The sequence below is a fragment of the Lycium ferocissimum genome, chromosome 7 (assembly GCF_029784015.1).
Source record: "Lycium ferocissimum isolate CSIRO_LF1 chromosome 7, AGI_CSIRO_Lferr_CH_V1, whole genome shotgun sequence".
NCBI classification, from domain to species: Eukaryota; Viridiplantae; Streptophyta; class Magnoliopsida; order Solanales; family Solanaceae; genus Lycium; species Lycium ferocissimum.
Genome location: NC_081348.1, coordinates 4884257 through 4893185, shown reverse-complemented (window position 1 = coordinate 4893185; position 8929 = coordinate 4884257). Strand labels below are relative to the sequence as shown.

The 8929-nt window shown below is 34.6% G+C and overlaps 2 long non-coding RNA genes across 2 annotated transcripts in view; both read left to right on the top strand.

Moving 5' to 3' along the window:
- The first annotated feature begins 969 nt into the window (after positions 1-969).
- Positions 970-8929, top strand: part of LOC132063145 (uncharacterized) — a 9127-nt gene continuing 1167 nt past the window's right edge. Inside the window, exon 1 of the long non-coding RNA XR_009416341.1 lies at positions 970-1615. This is a non-coding gene — a long non-coding RNA (uncharacterized LOC132063145). The remainder of the gene's footprint in view (positions 1616-8929) is intronic.
- LOC132063144 (uncharacterized) lies at positions 5490-7514 on the top strand. Its single transcript, XR_009416340.1, has 2 exons — positions 5490-5588; positions 6883-7514. It is a non-coding gene; the product is annotated as an uncharacterized LOC132063144 (long non-coding RNA).

Here is an 8929-nt window from a genome sequence, read left to right as displayed (position 1 = left end):
TCTTCTTGGAAGGATCGTTTGCCTTTGATTGAATTTTCTTATAATCGGTCCCTCCATTACTCTATTAGCATGACTCCATTTGAAGTTTATTATGGTTTTAACCCCTTGGTTCCTTTAACCTTAACCCCCTTGTCTAGTGATGTTGTTGTGAGTTTAGATGCAAAACAAAGGGCGTCCGAAATGGTGCAGGTTCATGCCAAAGTGAAGGAAAGCATAGAGAAGATCAATACTAAAGTGGCAAAAAGGAAAAACCATGGAAGGAAGAAAGTGTAATTCTAACCCGATGATTAGGTTTTGGTCCATTTCCAGAAGAAAAGGTTTCCTCAATTGAGGAAGGGAAAGTTGAGCCCAAGAGGAGATGGCCCTTTCAAAGTCTTTGATAAGATCAATGACAATGCCTACAAGATCGACTTGCCTAGTGACTATAATGTCCATTATATTTTCAATGTAAGTGATCTATCTTCTTGTGTTGTAGGTGTTGACACCCAATTTTTGCCCTCCAAAAATTCAAATTAACTAGTCAAGCTTCTTGAGTTGCAAACAGAGTAAAAGAATTAATCAGAAAAATAAAAAATGCTTTCTAAACTACTTTTGGTGATACTTTGCGATTTCATTTGGCAAAATGCCATAATATATATTATGTACATTTTACGTATAATTTTAAGTATAAGTTATGTCAATTTTATGAGTTTGAAAATCAATTTGCACAAAAACAAATGTTTAATTAAGTACGCATTTTAATTGTCAATTTAAAGTCACATTTTACTTTGTTACAATCAATAAGCTTAATTAATTAATTGAATTATTAATTCGTCTCAATTTTACCTCAAATTGGTTTAATTTTAAAGGATGATTTTTATTTCGAGTTGAGTTTTAAATTTGGCTACAATTGAAACAAAAAGGTTATAAATTAAACTCAAAATTGTTCATTCAGCTTAATTCCAAACAAGCTCAAAAGTCATCAGCCCAACAACACCTGACCCGACCCACTTCTTTATTTAACTCCCTAATGCCCATAAACCTAGTTTCATTCCCAATACCCTCAAAACACAGCAACACAAGTGAACCCAAAAGCTCTTCAAGGGAAAAACGATACCCCAACATTCATGTCGAGCCCCAGCTGGCAAAAATCCATTTCCGGATAAAATTCAAACATCTTTTATCGTCTCCAGCATCTGTTCGGCCATTTATGGCAAGCATTTATGGAGTTTGGCCATTAGCTTAAGCATAGACAACTTTCAAACAGTGACTTTGTTCCAATTTCTTTTGTTTTTCCCTTTTCTTTCTAGTACAAATTCACAACCTTGTCAATTTTAAACAAATTTCAAATTGGGATTCAGTCCCACAACAAATTTTATAGCTAAACCCTAGTAGTTGGGGGTTCTATAAATAGGACCCCATTTCTTCATCCTCACCAAGTTGAACATACCCAAAAATTCTGATTTATCAATTAACTCAGACTCCAAACAAGAGGAAAAGTTTCTTGCAAGTTGAGTTTTTCTTGAATCATCGGATTAAGTTTAAATTTTGTTCAATTCGAGTTGGTTTGTGGTGTCGGTGAAAGTTGAAAGGTGATTGTCGACTCTCGTCGCCCCCGTCGCTGCTCGGCAAAAAGGTAATTCTCTTCCTCGTCTTAGTTTTATTTTATTTCTCCAGTTCTGTATATTTTCCATTTCCCGTAGATAAGTTAGTTTCAATTTATTAGCTGTAACTTTATTTTCATGCTGTAGTATTTTGTTTTGCAATTCTGCTTGCATTTTGACTTAGTTCCAGTCCTGGTCAAATTAGAATATCAAGTTCGCCATATATTTTTAAAGCATGGGTTAGTTTCTGTTCATGTTTTGATATCTAGCAGTAGAATCACCTCGGTTTATCCACTTGTTGGTTTTCTTGTGTTTATACCTAAACTCTTCTTAAAATATATGATTTAGTCTAAAACAATAATCTTCCTCTTTTCTATAGCATTTTTTTATTTTCTCCTAAAGTTCTGCTTTCGTTTCAGTCGAAAATCTGTATGAATTAGTGTAGTTCAATACTTTTCCTAGAGTTATTAATCCTCTTGTTCTTACTGATCTTTCATGTTTACATTAAGTGGAAATGAGTAGCTTAAGTGTGTTTGGTTATTGTATTATTCTTTTCCTTTAAGAATAGTTTTAAGTCCATTCATTTACTGGGATTAGATGATGGTCTTTCTTAATTTTAGATTAACATGTAGTGCCAAGATTGAAGTAGTTAGTCATGAGGTTCTCATTTGTTATTCTTAAAATTAAAGCAGAACAAAGATGGATAAGTCCCAAACCTGATGTTTCTTTGTTCTCTAAGGCAGCTTTAAAACAAGTTCAGTTTGCTTCTGTCCCAATTTGTTTGCTTGTTTGTGGTAGTAAAGAAGATTTGTTTGTTCACTCTAAATGTGCTTGGCTAAATCTGAATCTGCCCTTTTCTCTATTGAGTGTTGAAGATCTAATAAAACGAACTTACTTGTTTTTGGCTAAGTATGTGGTATCTTTTCTTGCAAGATTAACAAGCTGCTATTTCCTTCCATGAATACCGGTTTCTTCTTATAGAATTTGTGAACAATGAAGCATCTGTTGGAATTTTTTCCCTGAATCATGTAAAGAACTAAAAATGTGCATGTGATTGTGATTTCAAAATAAATCTGGACAACATGCTTATGGTTTGTTTACTAGTTGTTATGATGACTAAGGCCAAACATCTAAACCTTTTATTTAACTCATCATGACTGTCTAAATATTGAAAGAATAGCAGATTCTGATTCTATCCATCTCAAGATTTCCTGCTCAAATAGCTTAAATGCCTTGTGCTTCAGTTATTATTCCTTGAAATATAATACTATCTCATTACGGTTTACTTTTATGCGGGTGCATAAAAGCTACTAAGAGGTTGTTGGTGCTCTAAATGGATTTTAGTATTTTTAGAGTCGCCACCTAATTTATTAAGGAAAATTAGTATAATCGGGTTAAAAGGGTTTATCAAACAAGAGAAAAATCCTCTTTAGACCCGAGTTCGAGATAAGGGTTCTGGTGATCCCTAGGGAAGGTTTTAAGCACCCTAGTATTAAGGAGCCGTAGAATACGGTTGGCCTATGAGCTTCAATGTGTGATTAATGTAATTATTTGGTTAAGGGCATTTACTTTATCGCAAAAATGTCATTCTTTATCATAAATTCAAAATTCCGGCAAAATGTCCCCTTAGAAAAGGAGGTTTTTAGTTTCAAAAATCTGTATAAGTGTTCAACTCACTTTATTTCCAGCTCAAGACACACTCGGAACTTCTCCCAAGTAGAGTCACTACTATTTTGGTCCTAATAAAATGAGTTTAGGTCTTATAGGTTTTTATTACATAAATCTAAGAAAGTGTGGAATATATCTCCCATTTTATAGCATATATAATAGGAACTGGAAAGTTTTTTATTAAGTCCGTTTTAAACCCATTGAAGCTCATATATGTCAAATCATATCAATACCAAAGCCATCTTATTCTCGAATCAGCCCAAGTATATTTCCTCTTGTTTTTGTCTCTTAAGTTTGGGCTTTAGGCCCAAAAATACTTTGTCCTTTCTCCAAAAATTAGTCCATTTTAGATTTTGGAAATTCTAAATTCTCAGTATTATCCAAATTTTGTCCAATTTCTAAAGGAATATCTTTGCTAATTACTTCAAAACAGTTCTCGAGTTTATTTTTCTTATTCAGTCCAAACCATATTGAAAAAAGGGAAAACAGTCGACTTGTTCTGAAGCGAGCTTGAGGCCCAAAACTTACTCCTTGTTATTTACAGGGTTTTGTAATAGGTGGAAGGCCCAAATTTACTACTTAATTTCATTTTTTGAAAAGTGTTTATACGATACCAAGTTTATTAAACCAGTTTAATCTTGAAGAAAAGTCCAACTTAATATCGATTTTATGCAAAGCATAAGATTAGCCAAGTTTGAGCATCGTTTAGGCAACTTCCTAATAATACTAACGTGTCTCCTAAGTTCTAAACATTCATAAGGGTTTCTATATTTACAAGTATTTTCTGCATATACAACAACATTACAAACAAATACATGAAATATATAAAGAGAGAGTTAGGCTGGGGGGTCTACCTAAGACCACCAGTTAACTATTTTCACCCATAGTTGGGCCTTCAAGCAATGTTAGCTTCCCTTTCATTATTTCTTTCGGACTCGATCGAATAAGAGGCCCCAACAGGTTTATGCAGAATCAGATGGCCCGAGATGCCGTCCCATGCAAACGAAGAAAGGGGAAAAACGGAAGTATGGTCAGAGGGCATCTAGAACTTAACTATTTATTTAATAAGACTAAGTATAAACTGATTATATAAGCAGACATGCATATCGATTGCTTAAGTGATTAATGTATGTAAAAAACAAAGTGCTCAGCACAAAATTATAAATGCACAAAAAGAAATAGGAGCCAACAGGCCCAAACAAGAAGAAAACAGTCCAAACATTGATATAACTCACGTGTATAAAAGTAAATACCCAACATATCACATAGACAAAAAAAAAAAAAAACCAAGCCCAAATTGTATCACTAATACAAGAATACAATTATGAAGCTCTTACAACTGATATACCATACATATTCCAGATATAAAAGTCTAGATATACCATAGGTATACAGAGCTTGTGTATGCTTGGTATATCCTTTATATACCCAGCCTATACTTGGATAAAATATAGCTTTTTAAAATAGCACATTATGGCATCATTTACAGGGACACATAGAGGCATTTTCTAAAGGAAGAAAAGACATGATACATGTGATATACATAAATATTCAGAACTCAGAAATTAACAGGAAGCTGTTACTCAATCATTCTCTTTTACTTAAGTGTATGCCATGCAAGCTTGTAGTTTGATTCACACTAAGCTCAGATACTCAGAACAAGATACTAATTAGTTCTTAAAAATGCACAGCCTTATAGGTCTAATTAAGGTCACCTACTACAGATATAGTCAACTAGACATAAACCTAGTAAGGGTGCGAGACAAGATCCTTGAATTTAGCTAAGCAAGGCAAGTATATCTGAGGTGATTCAGTACTGATAATAGGCTTATATGATGAGATGCAACTGGGCAGGCAAAGGGCTAAACATATGCTAGCCTTTAGCGCTTAAGTGACATAAACCTAGTAAGGATGCGAGACAAGATCCTTGAATTTAGCTAAGCAAGGCAAGTATATATGAGGTGATTCAGTACTGATAATAGCCTTATATGATGAGATGCAACTGGGCAGGCAAAGGGCTAAACATATGCTAGCCTTTAGCGCTTAAGTGATGAAACAAATACACTTTGCAGGTTACATGGTATAACTATGTAACATTCAGAGACATGCTTAGACATGAAGAACAAGACACTTAACTTTAGACAATCAGTATGAGGTTTCAGAGGTAATATTTTTGATTTAGCATACCACTTTTGAACTAACACACACACGGTTATTTTCTTATGCTTATATGTATACAGGCACAGACTGAATGCGTACCTTTGAATATCTAAACTCGAATGAAGGCAACATACAAAACTCATGATATTCAGACAACAAATGCAATCAGACAAAGGGGTATGATAACAACAAATAGCTTTCAGACTTGATGAAGACTCCAACATAGCCCATATGACCTTTCAGCAAATAGGGACATTTAACATTCAAAGATCTATATCACATCTATCCCTTTTAGACCAGGCTTATTACATTCTGTACATAAGTCCAGTTTTCACAAATTATTTTCAAAGTTCAGATGCAGACCCAACTCAAACGAACCAAATGTGACTCTTTAAACCATAATTGTTTTAGCAGACCTATGGGACCTACAGGGCATAACCCGTGCACCTCAACTATTCAAATCTCATTTTCACCCAACATATAGTGTATATAGATTTCAAGACAACTTAACATGTTTAAATTATTCCATACTGAGCAGAAATTAGTGCAAATCTTAAATTTACAAAGGTTTCCTTTAAAACACAACATGTCGTGCCAACAAACGATCAACAAACTTCATGCTATTCTCAGATCACTTAACTGAAGCCCTGATGTAACTAGTCATGTTTATGTATACATATCAAGAGGTTAATAAACTCTATACTGAACAATATACATTGCAATATGGACTTACACAAACTGTCTATGGCACTAGTTACACTTAAAATAGGATTAGCAGGAATTGCACATGCTCTTTAAGCTAGATTAACAACAACGTAGGGTCTAATTCCATATAATAGAGACTTAGCCATCAATAATAAACAAAAACTAATTCAAAAAGCCTAACAGGGAACTAGACTTATAAATATAACTAAACAGGATTAAATATGAACAAACATGTTACAACAACTTACCCTGGTGGAATCACACAATGTGGGGTCTGGAAATATGAACAAACATGTGCAAACTAGTAACTAATAAGCATGCTTAAGCAAGAACAATTATTAGCACACATAAACAAATCCTAAATTAGCAATTTATACTACATTTAGAACACACTTGAGCAGGAAAGCAATTAATAAATGCGAAAATAACTAAAGGAAAGAGAGTTTACCTCTTAAAATGTGATTGAAGGATCCCGCTGAATTAAATTGGGTCCATGAATCTCTCTCAATTTGAAAATCCAGGATTTGAATTGATGTCCTCTCATTAATTCCCTCAATGCGCAGCCTTAAATCGAGAATGGACTTGGAAGAGTTCCTTTGTTTCTCTACACCAATACTCAGCCACCAACACAAAAGAGAAATATATTGATATTTGGCACAAATATCTAAGTTTCGTGTTATTTTCCCTCTAAATCTTAGTACTTTGCTTTCTTTCTTGAGGGTAAACTCTCCAGATCCGGGTTTATGTTGTTATGATTTGTGAATAGGTGCAACACAATCATTTGGAGGAGAAGTGAGAAGTTTGGCGGACTTTTGGAACCTTTGGCATCTGAGTGGCGACATGAGAAGCAGAAACAGTAGAGAAGAAGTGACGAACTGAGAAGTCTGCTATCCTTCCGCATCGCGGAGCAAAGGCGCAAGAATTCTATCTCTGACTAATGGCACAATCAGGCTTTTCATCCGCATCGCGTGAAGAAAGCGAGCAAAACAAGTGTTTGACCAAGTTTCATGTTCAGGCGATGCTTCTGCATCGCTGAAGAAAAGCTCAAGTTCTGTTCAGCCTATCCTTCCGCATCGCCAAAGGAAAGCGAGTCTCTTCCTGTTTCGATCGGGATTAGGTCTACTTATTTTTTGTTTTAACCCTAGACTATAAATTGATGTTTTATTAGTTGTAAACGACGTGATGGGATTATTCTAAGACTTTTAAGCCGTCACTTTACTTTCTCTCTCTAGAATTTTCTTATTTCTTCTTTTTAACCCTAGATTATTCATGAATTCTTGTTCTTCATCTAGAATCATGAGTAGCTAAACTTCTTAAATCTGGGGTTGTGACGAAAGACATGATAGTTGGTTTGGCGAAAATTTCTATCAATTAAATTTTCTTATTTTGGGTTGCTTATTTATTCTTGATCTTAATTGTTTGATTATTTGGTCAATAGTTAAACACTATTTGTGGCGTGTGAATTGGACTAGGGATAGAAAATTTGTATGCGTAATAATTTGTGGCGTGTGAATTTGACTAGGGATAGGGAATTTACATGCGTAATAAGAATAAATAGGGCTTATTCGATATAATTGTTTCGTTAATGAGGATAAGAATATACCCTTTAGCCTTGCTTAGTTCAATACAGAAAAGTAAATGCGTTCTTGTTACCTCTGATGACCATAGGGATATAGGCGTTATAGTAGCATCTATAGGCTTGTGAGAAACTCGGAAGATACTCATAAAGTTATAATCAACTTGTCAACTAGTAACCCAGGAAATAAGATAGGCAGAATTGTCAAAAGATCAATTGAATTGTCGAAAGCCATGACCCTGGTACTATCTCTTATCTGATAAATCTTACAGTCTTCGTTACAAGTTTCTCAGTCACAAAAAAAGACTCATACTCAATTGTTTATTTTTAGTTTTTAATTTAGTCACAACAAAACACTTTGATTGTCACTTTCTTGAATAGTTATACGAAGTTTGAATTGGTTAAACAATATAAAACTTAAGTCTTTGTGGGTACGATATCTAGACTTAAAAATCCTATATTACTTGTATGACCGTGTATACTTGCGTGTGCGTTTGGGAGCAACAAGTTTTTGGCACCGTTGCCGGGGACTTAAAAAAAGATTTACTGTTTTTCTAATTTTAGTTTGTTTTCCTATTCAAGTCTTTACTATTTTTCGTTGGTCTACTTGTGTTACTTTGGGTTTCTCTTGTTTATGCCAAGCCTTAGAAGTTCAGGAGAGTCGTTAGTTGATCTTGATCCCGAAATCGACAGTAATCCTTACATTTTCAGAGGAAGAACGGGTACGAAGGAAGCAGAGATTGTTTAACTAAAGAAAATGTGAAATTGACAAAGTTGCGAGATTCTTTTGTTGGAAACACAAGAAATTCAGTTCAAACAAAGTAGACCATTGCAAACACCGGGCACATTCGAGCGTAAATCAACAAAAATTTCGGAAAGGAAGATATTGGTTTAATTTTCGACCATAGAGGTAACTATGACCACACAAGCACGATGTCCCGACTTGAGGAAAATTTCAATATAGAGTTTTACGATATGATATCAAAAAAGGTTATTCCCGTCTGCTGATTTAAAATGCAGAAGGGAAAATCCCCTTTTTTAAACCCTGGGAAATTCATCGAGCAAATTTATCAGGTTCTTTTTTGTCTTTATAAAGGAGCCCGAGAAAACCAAAATTCACTGAAAGGGTTTCGAACTCTACCCCATGGGAGGTTGGGTTTTTTCAAAATTGTCCCACTCACCGAGAGATCATTGTGCATTATTTTTTAAGCTTTTAGGCGATTCCCCGTGCTTTGTT